This window comes from Pezoporus occidentalis, unplaced genomic scaffold (genome assembly GCF_034315485.1).
Source record: "Pezoporus occidentalis ecotype Australia unplaced genomic scaffold, CSIRO_AGI_Poc_V1 ctg88, whole genome shotgun sequence".
NCBI classification, from domain to species: domain Eukaryota; kingdom Metazoa; phylum Chordata; class Aves; order Psittaciformes; family Psittacidae; genus Pezoporus; species Pezoporus occidentalis.
Genome location: NW_026916242.1, coordinates 1,211,873 through 1,224,757, shown reverse-complemented (window position 1 = coordinate 1,224,757; position 12,885 = coordinate 1,211,873).

The window sequence follows — 12,885 nt, the reverse complement described above, 5'->3', positions numbered from 1 at the left end:
CCTGCCACATGCACAGCATTGGCAATTACTAAACAGAGTAGAATGACTTTTGATTATCTCAAGGAGTACAGCTTCCCTGCGCAGTGGGGTGAGATCTCTGTATGCTGGGTTTGACAATGCTGCACCAAAGAACCATAATTGTTTTGATTACAGAAGGCTTTCCTATTTGTGGAAAAAAAAGCCTTTCACTAATTCATTGTAACTATGGCTTCTAATAACTCACGTTTTTAATTTGCTGGTAGGTATGGAGCTGCAGTAATTTGGTACATTCACTTACCTAGGTCACACTTTTTAAAAGCGTATTACTTGTACCTGATTATGTTATGTTTCAGGGTTATTATTTCTTTATACTGTTTTTGCATCGTCGTGGCTCTTCAATTATTCTACATGTTTTTCAAGAAGAGTGGGGTTTTTTTTCACACTACTGAAGAACCAAGGTTAGTTTCCCTGCTGTAAATACTTCGTATCAGTGAGTAGTTTTTACTGTTTTTACTCAGTCCTTGTGAAACATAATTATTCTGCAGGTATAAATTAATGACCAGCTCTTTCTTGTAGTATAATGAAATGCATATTCTCTTGTTTTCCGAAGGATATGAGGCCTATCTTTTTGCAAGATACGAAAAGTCACAGATTACTAATTTGTGACCTGGCTCTCTAGCAGTGAGAATTGTAATTGCCGTCAGACAGCTCTCTCTGCTTTCTTAAGTGAGTACGTACAGACTGATTGCAGCATTAGAGCTAGCATTGCAGTTGAAAGAAAACCCAACTAGATTTCTTCCTATTCAATACAGCAACATTACATTAAAAAGAGCTCCTAGGCCAGTAATTGCCACAATTTGCCTTCCCCAAAAGCCTAATTTTAGTTGTGTAAGGCTTTTTTTCTCCTAGAAATTCTGTGACTAATGTAAATAATTATGCTTAGCTATTGTTGAACAACTTCAGAACTCGTGCTGATTTTCTATATATAATGCTGCTATAATTGTACAATTACTGCCATACTGGAAGCAGTCCAGAAGTGGAATGGAGTTTCTCAGGGGACTTTGAAGACTCCTTCATTTACTCTGCAGCTCAGTCCAGAGCTGTTTCCATTAAGCTGGCAAAGTGGTCAAAAGAAGAAACTAAAACCACTGGTTTACACTATAGAGACTTGGATACTCAGAAAAAAATAATTTATAACAGGGATGCCTGTTCCCTTCTCATCTTTTACCAAAACCAATTAATTAAAAGAGCTTCAACAAATACATGGCGTTTACTTCTCTGCTCAGCTACCAAACCAGTATTTTACATCTGTCTTCGAATGGAAGAGTAGGTTGAGAGATTGTCTTGACACAAGGGAGCAAAACTAATTTAGACACCCTGACTTTGGTGGGGTTCTCAGATACAAATGAAAGGGGGAAGGTATAAAATGGTTGGTGGTGGTACACAGGGCTAATTTCAAAACAGTGAAATTGCCCAGCAGGCCAAAGGAAATGTGCAACACTCTTCAGGCTGAATAATTTATCAGAGTCATTGTCCTGGGTTCAGCAGTAGCAGTCATTTTTCTCCTCCTTGGTAGCTGGTGCAGTGCAGTGTTTTGACTTTCATCTTGGGAACAGAGCTGATAGTGATGTTTAGGTTTGGCCAAGGACTTTGTGAGCCTCATGCTCTGCCAGGGAGGAGGGGAAGCCAGGAGGAAGTAGAGACAGGACACCTGACCCAAACTGACCAAAGAGATATTCCATACCACAGCACGTCATGCCGAGGATGTGACTGGGAGTTAGCCGGAAGGGCTGGGAGACTGCAGGGTTGGAGGAGGTATCGGTCGGAGCTCTGGGGGGGCGAGTTATCGGTTGGCTGGTGGTGAGATGATGTATTCTCTTCCCTTGTTATTTCCTTTATCATTATTATCATTGGTGGTAGCAGTAGTGATTTGTGTTATACCTTAGTTACTAAACTGTTCTTATCTCAACCCGTGGGAGTTGCATTCTTTTTGATTCTCCTCTCCGTCCCTCCGAGAGCAGGGGGAGGGCAAGGAAAGGGGGGGGAAGTGAGCGAACGAGTTATCTGACTGGGTTTAAACCACGACAGTCATAAAATAGAATCATAGAATCATAGAATAGTTAGGGTTGGAAAGGACCTTAAGATCATCTAGTTCCAACCCCCTGCCATGGGCAGGGACACCTTATGCTAAATCATATCAGCCAAGGCCTCATCCAACCTGGCCTTGAACACTGCCAGGGATGGAGCATTCACAACCTCCCTGGGCAACCCATTCCAGTGCCTCACCACCCTAACAGGAAAGAATTTCTTCCTTATATCCAATCTAAACTTCCCCTGTTTACGTTTTAACCCGTTACCCCTTGTCCTGCTACTACAGTCTCTAATGAAGAGCCCCTCTCCAGCATCCCTATAGGCCCCCTTCAGATGCTGGAAGGCTGCTATGAGGTCTCCAAGCAGCTTTCTCTTCTCCAGGCTAAACAGCCCCAACTTCCTCAGCCTGTCTTCATCCGGGAGGTGCTCCAGTCCCCTGATCATCCTCATGGCCCTTCTCTGGACTTGTTCCAACAGCTCCATGTTCTTTTTATGTTGAGGACACCAGAACTGCACACAATACTCCAGGTGAGGTCTCACAAGAGCAGAGTAAAGGGGCAGGATCACCTCCTTCAACCTGCTGGTCACGCTCCTTTTGATGCAGCCCAGGACACGGTTGGCTTTCTGGGCTGCAAGCGCACACTGAAGCCGGCTCATGTTCACTTTCTCATCGACCAACACCCCCAAGTCCTTCTCTGCAGGGCTGCTCTGAATCTCTTCTCTGCCCAACCTGTAGCTGTGCCTGGGATTGCTCCGACCCAGGTGTAGGACCTTGCACTTGGCATGGTTAAACTTCATGAGGTTGGCATCAGCCCACCTCACAAGCGTGTCAAGGTCCCTCTGGATGGCATTCCTTCCTTCCAGGATATCAACCGAACCACACAGCTTGGCGTCATCGGCAAACTTGCTGAGGGCGCACTCAATCTCACTGTCCATGTCAGCGACAAAGATGTTGAACAAGACCGGTCCCAACACCGATCCCTGAGGGACACCACTCGTTACTGGTCTCCAGCTGGACATTGAGCCATTGACCACAACTCTTTGCATGCAGCCATCCAGCCAGTTCTTTATCCACCGAGTGGTCCATCCATCAAATTGATGTCTCTCCAGTTTAGAGACAAGGATGTCGTGTGGGACAGTGTTGAACGCTTTACACAAGTCCAGGTAGATGACATCAACTGCTCTACCCCTGTCCATCAGTTCTGTAGCCCCATCATAGAAGGCCACCAAATTGGTCAGGCAGGATTTCCCCTTAGTGAAGCCATGCTGGCTGTCACCAAGCACCTTGTTTTTCATGTGCCTTAGCATGCCTTCCAGGAGAATCTGCTCCAAGATTTTGCCAGGCACATGGAGGTGAGACTGAGTGGTCTGTAATTCCCTGGGTCATCCATTTTCCCCTTCTTGAAAATGGGGGTTCTATTTCCCTTTTTCCAGTCATTGGGAACTCCACCTGACTGCCATGATTTCTCAAATATGATGGCCAGTAGCTTAGCAACTTCATTCACCAGCTCCTTCAGGACCCGCGGATGGATTTCATCAGGACCCATGGACTTGTGCACATTCAGATTTTTAAGATGGTCTCGAACCAGTTCCTCTCCTACAGTGGGAGCAAGGTCTTCATTCTCACAGTCCCCGTGTCTGCCTTCCAAGACTTGGGTGGTGCAGTCAGAGCCTTTGGCTCTGAAGAAACACTTTGATAACAGAATCAACCCTAAGTGCCACTCATTGCATATAGTTTGAAATAGATACCAGCTTACATTATGTTGTTTTGTAGGAATACATAGGACATTGAATTGTATGTGGGTATCTACTTATCCTTTACTGCTTATTTATAGATTTTTAAATGCATGAGATTTTTCCAGCAGTAATATTTTTCGTTACACTAATAGGCACTAGAAGCACTTTTTGCCTTCTACATCACTCAGCAAAGTGTGCAAAGGGGTACTGTGTAGAGAGGTAAAGCTTTCTTCTATCCACTTTGTTTACTTACATTAGCTACCTTAAATCAGGTTACTTTTCTAATAGTGTGGATGTCTATCAGGTTATGTGTTGGTTTCTTAAGCTAAATAACACAAGATTCATTACTGAAATAATTTGAAATGGTAAAGGGTAAAGCAAACCAGTTGAAAATACACTGTAGAGAAGAAAACTGTTGCAATGACTTGTAGAAGCAAATAATGTGTGCATTATTTAATAATGTAGCATTATTTATTATAATAGCTAGATTATTCTATCTCTACTTGCTTTGAGTCTGATGTGGTCTCTGAAATGCAGATTCCACAATCTGGGCAGCTTTCCAGTTACAACAAGGAATACGAAGGACTTAGAAAAATGGAAGCCTGTTTCCCTGTTACACTATAAATTCAGCCTTTTATGCCTAATTGTGGACAGGAGGTGGGATCTGGTAGGTTCTTGTCCACCAAAACCAAGTCACACTCACACTTTTACTTCTTTTTATTTTCTTTTTTTTTTAAATAAATAAATCAATTACTGTTTGAAAAGCTTTTATGTAGCATGCCATGCAGAATCTTGTCATGGAGGACTGTGTTTACATACACATAAAGATCTCTGTGTAAGACCCCATATCTTGATCAGTTATGCTATAAGGAGCAAAGAAAACAATATAAAATAATAGATCCAAACCGTATACATATAAAACCATATAAAATGTTAGATTTTAGCCATCATTTACTTTACATTGTTATACATGACGCACTATAAATAACTTTCAAACTACCTTATAAATTGAAGATCTTTATTATGTAATTCATAGTTATCCATGCTTTATAAGCCACATTGTAATTGCAGCTAGTATGAGTCTGCATTATTTGTAGGTCTCTGGACTCAGTAACATTTTAGAAGATGCAGCTGTTGAATTGCTTTTAGCTGGTTCAGTAATTGTTGCAATTGTTTTGCAGTTGACTGTAATTCCTGGGATTTTATCAGGATTGGTACTTAAAAAACCCAACAAGAAAACAGGAAACTATCAACAAATTGCATTCCTAACGTATGCAGTTACATTGGAATCTGTTGATGGCTCTCTAACAGATTAAGACCTAACAGTGTAAATAAGGAGGTAGTTTAGAATCTAAAATAAAGACTTCACCCTGATGTAATTCTATTGAATTTTAGTGAAAATACAAAAGGAAAATAAGGGCAAAACTTAATGGACTAAAGCCAGGTATACTGCTCTGGTTCTACAAGGAATGTGGCTATACGAGAAGAAATACACAAGTTTGGAGAAGAATGAGGCCAGGATGACCACAGGAGATACTCTGCATCCCTTCTGTCAGCCTGCACCTGGGTTTCCAACTACGACTTCAGGTTCGTATTTCATGGCTGAACATTCAATCATTTTAACCTGCCAAACTTTGCTGCTGTGGTACAGTTGCACATAATGGTGTAATAATGGTTGGCACTGTGTTTCCTCTGTGAATGAACTGGTTATCTTGTGCAAGCTGCCTACTCAAATGGGGCCTCCCCCCTGCAAAAGCATGTCCAGATTGCTTTTGAATGTCTCTAAGGATGAAGAATGAGAATTAATCTGATCTCTGGTGCCCCTTATTTTTCTTTTGTATAGAGAAGCCTTAGCACATACCTGGAAGTGGGAGTACGTTATTCCACCTGGAGCTGTGAGGGAGACCTGGTTAGTAAAGTTTTAAATAGAAAACTACAAAACAAACCCCAAAACAACAACAAACCCAAACAAGCAGAGATGCAGTAGAAAGGGAGGAGCCAAAATGAGGTATTTCCATCCCCCTACCAGATATTCGAAAAGTCAGATTTCAAGGTTGAGTTCTATTAATGATTTGTATTTATTTGACCTGAACAATATTATTAATATGAAAAACAATATAAAATGTGTTGGAAATATCTCATCAGTGATAAATAATTATATTGTGTATTTTGATGGGTGTTAACCCTTAGAAAACTCCTGCATTGAGTCAGGGGGTTCCCTAAGAACAGAGAAAATATTAAAGAGGTGGGGAGATGGGGTCCTCTGTGGCAGATAGGGAATATTTCATGAATGACTGGTGTTGACTAAGGCACTCGTTTAAATTTGTGCTGCTGTATTCAAAGCTGTTGGGCTTTGATCTGGTTCAATAGTTTTGCTAACGCTTTGCACTAAACACTTTGCAATTCATAACTTTTTAATGGGACTAGAAACTAATTTGTACTTTTTTTAACTGTGGGATTTTTTGAACTGTTACCCCTATTACAGCAATTATTTTAAAAGCTCTCTGACAGCACTGCTTCTCATTATAATGGTTAGGTCCATGAATTGTGTATGAAAATATCCCAACAAACAACTGTAACAAATCAGAACCACTTTTGCCGGGTGTCTGTATAACTTCGCATTCTGGCTGCATTTTGCACTGATCAGATTTTGAAACTGCTGCTTTCAAGTTGTCATTTTCCCAGCTACGCCTCTATATGAGGGACATTTTAAAACCTGAGCACAAGGGAGTAGCCAGTTTTACCAGGGAGGGTGCAAGGAAAAAAACAAGGTAAAACTGAAATGAGATAGAAAACCCCTACAAATCTTACATTGTGTATTTTAACAGCCAAAAAAATGGCTTATGTAAAACGGACATTTGTAGTAGAAATAGTCCCACTGCCTTTGATATTTTAATATGAAATAATACAACTCTAAAATCGCGTGCAGCCCCCAGTCAGTACATTCTTGTGTTTCCCACTGGGCTTTCTGTAGTCATTGAAGAGAAGCAGTAGTTCGAGAGAAGGCAATTGGAAAGAAGACGAGGGGAAGAAAACTGTGACCACAGGCATATGAGGGAGGACAGAGCTCTCATGGAGACCTAGATCTGAAAATTACTCCCAGCTGGGCCTGTGACTCCTTCAGCTCCTGCTGGGTCTGGGCCTTAGCCTGCAATCTGTGACTCTTGCAGCACTCTTTGTACCTTTTGTAAGGAGTTCTGTGGCTTCCATTGAAACCAGTGGGTAAGCTGGCTGCAGCAATTTCCTCTGTGATTCTGTTTGGTAGACTTCAATGGTGACTGCATTTTTGACTCTTCATGCTTACATAAGTAGGAAAAATCCCAAATAATCGCCTGTACTCAATTTTCTTCACCCATTTAACTCTTTCTATCATTGATGTTGCTTTGCACATTTTTCTTAGCAGCTTTTCAGCCCAAGTCCTTGTTCTAGCACTGCCTGGGCAGCATCCAAGTTTGTGATGGGATTTTATGACCACGTGGAACAACCCATACTTCACTGGGTCTGACACCGTATGAAGCCAAGACATACACTTGGTAGGTGGTGTTTGTCTTCCTGAAAAAGAAGATAAAATATCCTCCAGAAACATTTTTGAAAGTCCTTAATGCTTTGTTTATCAGTTCTCACATATGGCAAAATGCTATCCGTACAAATAGGAAGGAAGAGGCCCTTTAATGGTTAAGATTTGATCATTGTTATGAATAACCACACACCCTTCACAGTGTGTAGTAACCTAAAAGCTAGTCCCTTCATTCAGAGAGGTACTCTGGTCCTTGCAGGACTCAAGCCCCTCGGCTCTAATAGTGATCTGCACAGAGCAGCAAGAGGAGAGCCAGTGACAGCAGGAATTAAGAGGCAGCTTCAGAAAGTGGCTGGGTCTTTCCAGCTGGTACACTACACTAAATCACCAGTCCTGTTGATTACGCTAATACCTGCAAATCTCATCTCAAAATAAATAAACCATATTCCAGCACATCCCAGTGGGATGCACTTGGGTCCACCAGCTCCTATGTTGCAAACTTTGTGCTTGCTGATGAAAGCATTCTGGCAGGTGGCATTAGTGAGGACCAGTGAATCATCTTGTCAGCAGCAAGGAAAAGCATTATTGTTCTGTGTCATTTGGCTTTCAGTGTGGTGATCTCGGATGGCAAACTGCTCATTTGAATCTTAAACTCAATACACGGGTGGCATCCTCTGCTGCTGCCTTCAGGATTCTGCAGAAAGTAGAGAGAGCTCCATCTGCCTGCGCTGAAGTGGAAAACCATGTGAAATAGACGCTTATTCGGGGACGGTGCATCCTGTCATGACCTGTACTTTAATTTAGTTTAACTTATCTAGGTAGCTGTGGAAGTAACCTCTGACGCATCTTCTCTTTCTAAAACTCACTGGTTCTGCTAATTCACCCAGGAAGTCCTTGGCAGCATTTCCTCTTTGGAAGTGGTTCCCAGAGCACTCAGCCAGCCAGCGAAGGAAGGATTAACCTCCACTGCAGACTTTAGCTGCTCTCATTAGTACATGTGAAAGGGCACAGTGTTATTTCTGGGGGAGAAAGGTAGGGTACTGCATTGCGATAACATTGCTTTATGGCCAGGCTCATAGGATCTGAGTATATCCCAAGCTTTCTCCTTAACCAAATTTGTTCTGTTCAACGACAGCTCACTAACAGAAAGGTCCTCTGGCTTTAGCAAACCCTACCTACAGCATAATGCTCAAGTAACGTTCCTACTAGGATTTCAAGGTGGTTATTTGAGGATTCTCAGAGTAGAGGATTGATTGCCATTCCCTGCGCTTAGGTTAGGTTATGTTACATGTTACCAAGTTTTTTTTGAATGCATTCAAAGAAATCTAATCTCAAAATAAATAAAGCATGTTCACAAGGTCCCAGCAGAGGTATCCTGCTGTCTCAGTGGTGTAATAACAGCAAAAGCTTAGCTCCTATTTTTGCTCCTTGTTGTGGAAGATGGGACTCCTCCTGCACGAGGCTTGAAGGAAAAGAAGTTATCAGCTATTAAGGCAGAAGAAAATAAATCACAGAAAGATTTCTCAGGGTAAGAAAAGATAAAGAAGGGGGAGTTGAACGTTGATTGGTTTTGGGTTTGGCTTTTGGTTTTGTTTTTGTTCTTTTACCTGAAGGGGAGATTAGAAATAGCTTATGAAATGCACAGTTGTGGAAGCTTTCATAGAACATGTCAGGGTTGAAAACAATTCAAAATATAACAAAGAGTAAAAAGATTCTTTCCTGAGGCTAAAGCAGATGATAGCTTTCTCTGAGCTAGCAGTGTACTGTTTCAAGCATGACTGGAAAGAGGCTAATGGTGTTTAGTTTGTAGCTGTCTAGAAGATGGAGGAATGTGCCCTTCTGTAACTAATGAATGCATGTAGGAGAGCTGTCAGAGAGCTGGAGCTCCGTGAGCAAGGAAAAGGGGTGTTGTGAACAACACATATAGCTTATAGGGTTGGATCAGCCCTGTGTCATAGCCTGAGTGTAGTATTTATTCTGTTTATCTCAACTTTTCCATGATAATCTTTGTTTTGTGCCTTCTTTCTGTAAAGAGGAACCTTCCAGGACCTTTGTATTTCTCCTTCTCTTTTCCTATTAACCTGTCACAGGCAAGACAAAGTGGTAGAAGCCCAGTAATAGCACATCCGTAGCATATGGCGTTTTGTAGACTGGCTGGTTTCAGAAGGTCACTGTTCTGTTTAAGGATACAGAAGAAAATGGCAGGGCTTCTGCAAGAAGCAACTCTCTGGTACCTGTACCTTGGTACATAAGCAGTTCCTGTTTCTTACGGCTTTTAGAACTGCTCCTGCATTCTGACAGCCAAATCTATGAAGGCCAAAGCTGTAAAATGAAATACTGGTAATGAAACCACTATAGGGATTTCTTTTATCCCCGATACTCAAGAACTGTATTTGGCATTTGTGCCTGGTCAAGTCTGTCAAGCCAAGTGCAATTTATTTTCTTAATATTCAGCACGTTTGCAATAACTCTGTAAGGCCTATAGAAAGGGTCTGGACTTTCTGCCAAGAAGGGCCATCTTTTCAACCTTTGTGGCAGGTAAAATAAATGGAGCACTATTCAGGATGGGACACTAAAGGATTTAATATATGAACCATTTTACAATACAGGTCTTTTTATCATAAGCCTTTATCCAGTACTGCTTTCATCCAGGAGAGCCTTGATCAACAGCCATTCTAAATATCCCTCAGCTGATCCTGGCAGTTTGATAATACAGTCAAGGTGTAAATTTTCCTTTCTGTCTTACTGCTGTTTTATCTTAAAGCTTAAAATCTGTGTTGGAAACTCAGAACTAGGACTTTTTTGTTTTGTTTATGTATACCAATGTCTGTCACTTGTGTTTCATCCTGAACTCTAGATAAAGAGCTCTAGAAAAACTCTAGGTGAAGCAAAGTGTAGCTGACTTCTCAATTTAAGGTAAATGAATTTAAAGCACTATGTAGTACATATCACTGCACAAGATACTGGACACCCAAGACACACTGTAGATTCTGTGAACAAAAACATTTATCTTATTTAATTTATTAAGAAAACAGGATTTCCCATGTCCTTGATAAATAAAAAGGATTGCAGCAGCAAATCCTTGACCATCACCCAAGTCCCTTACTGTAAGCAATTTTTGAAACTCCAGATTTTAGGCTAACCACTCAGGTCAAAAAAGACTGACAATGTATGTAAGTATCAAGTAATGAAGTGGTTGGAAATTACTTAATTTGTTCTCCATTATGAGCTCTTCTTCTGCAGCATCCCTAGCTACAGTATTCCCAAAGCCAGCTGCTATCTACAGCTGAACAGTAGCAGGCCTATTAAGCCTCTTAAATACTTGCATTCTAATTGCTAAATTGGGTGGCCAGAACCTTAGTCTGCGCAATTGCTTCTATAATTAAGATTCTATCAGTGTTCCTATTATGAACCCTGTTTTCAGCCCAAGATAATTTAAAGAGGCTTCTCTTTTTTTTAATCTTTTTTTATGTGAACAGTGAAGCAACCCCCTGGTCTGTGATTTCATGTGCTTTGTGGTTTTTCCTGGTTAATAATCAAGCAAATCTTTGAAACATTTTGACATTTGTCATTAACTGTGCCCACTCTGAGCCACTCACCAATGCACCTTTTATTGTGAATACATGCATTTAAAGGTTATTCTTCTCTGTTATGCCTGCTCTTAGTCATACACTATATAAAAATGCTTAACACTGTCCTTCAGGACAGAAAGCAGGGTCTGATGGCTATACAAAATGGGACAAGCCAGAGTAAGGATTGTGAGTTTAAAGTAATAACTTCTGGCGGCAGAGTAGTGAGGACATTGATTTCACTAAGCCTATTGCAGTATTCAGGCACACATTTTCAAAGCTTTGTAGGAGCAGAAGGTGTCTATTTTGGAGTTTTGTCTACAGTCTTAGTGGCTCAGGAGAAACCGCTGTGGCCATAGGAAGCAAGTAAAGATTGTAAAAAAAGCCACTCTTGTCAGAACCCTATGGCTGCAATACCCTTAACTGTCAAAGCTGTGCCCCTTACAGGTCCATGTGAGAGCTACTTACCAGTGTCTAACGCAAACAAACACAACTGCTGGGTCTTCAGCAGCTTTAGAAAGACAGGCAGAGTTAACCTGTATTACAACCAAGTCAGTCACTTCTGTGAGTTAAAGTAATGAAAGCTAAAAGTTAATTTCCCGTGTCCTATTAATAGCAGCTCCACAAATTAGTTTTGTGAAGTTTCTGGTTTCTGAAGCAAAAGCCTTGATTCCGGTCTCAACTCACATGGGGAAGACAGCTGTCGATTACCTTCACAATCCCTCTATCTCTGATCTGTTGGAGGTGCCTGCAGTCCTCTGTGCAAATTACAGCAGCCAGAGGAGCTGTTCCTGATAATAACCAGAGCATGACGACACTGACTACATCTCTAATATGTGCCAATGCCAGGAGCTCTGGGGGAAAAGCAGCAAACAATTCTGCCAGCTGTCTGCCATGTGAGCATTCCCCTTACAGAGATGCACTGTGCAAGGTCTGATCCTGCTGATATCATGGCCCTTCCCTCCCACTGACATAAGGAAGCTGCTGCGAGTCGCAACATTATCGAATTAGAGACTTCAGCTGAAGGCTTATTAGCTCCAGCCTTTTCTCTGCTGGATACAAGTCACTCCTCATTATCTCACTGAAACTGCTTCCCCTCCCTTGTGCATTAGTGTAAATAATAGGGTATAATGCAATGAAAATGGGTGGATTTTTATAGTCGCAAAAAAATGGCAAGTGGTGAAGACCAAGCTTTCTGACTTTGGCGTGGTCTTTTTGTGCTGTGAGGAGCACAAGAGGAGAACCAGCCCCGCAGCGTTCTTGCTGGGAAGACTATGATTGAGAGCAACCTGTCCATCTAGTGCCTCCTCCCTTGCATTTCATTCTCTTTTCAGCTGCATAACAATTAATGACCATAAAAACAGCTTTACAAAAGCCCCCCATTACTCCTGTATTTAATTAACTTTTCGAGCATCAGACCGTAGTATTTAATCACGGCCTGCCAAGTTTTGGGGGGTTATTTGGTCTGAGGCTCACTAATGCTTGGCTTCCATTCAAAAGTGTTTCAGTATTAACTTCTCTTTATATTCAGGCTTGGTCTGGTCTTTTCACAGCTGTTACCAGCAGCAGCTCAAGGACAGGCTCAGTCTCACACCTATCAAGTTTGCACACATGCTGACAATTGCTACCTTGCTTTTATTTATTAGATAACCTCAGTTCCTAAACACCTACTGCTCCTAAACTGAACCTGTGGGAATGCGAGTACTGCTGCAGCCTAACAAATGGGTGTAAGGCCTCTCTGTGTCAGAAGGCCTTTACCAGCCCTTGTAAAGCTAAAGGATTTGTCCTTTATGTCTTCTACTAATGTGAAGGTCTAAGTATTGAGGGTGCACAGCCAGGTGGATGCCTTCCAAGTAGCCATAGTTTGTTCCCTGTATGCTTGCAAAGGAGATAAAATCTCACTGGGCATTGCTAACATATGACTTGTTCTTAGACATACATCAAACTCTTTATGGCTGTTTCCAACCCCAGTCCTGCTCTCCTCGGACAGGA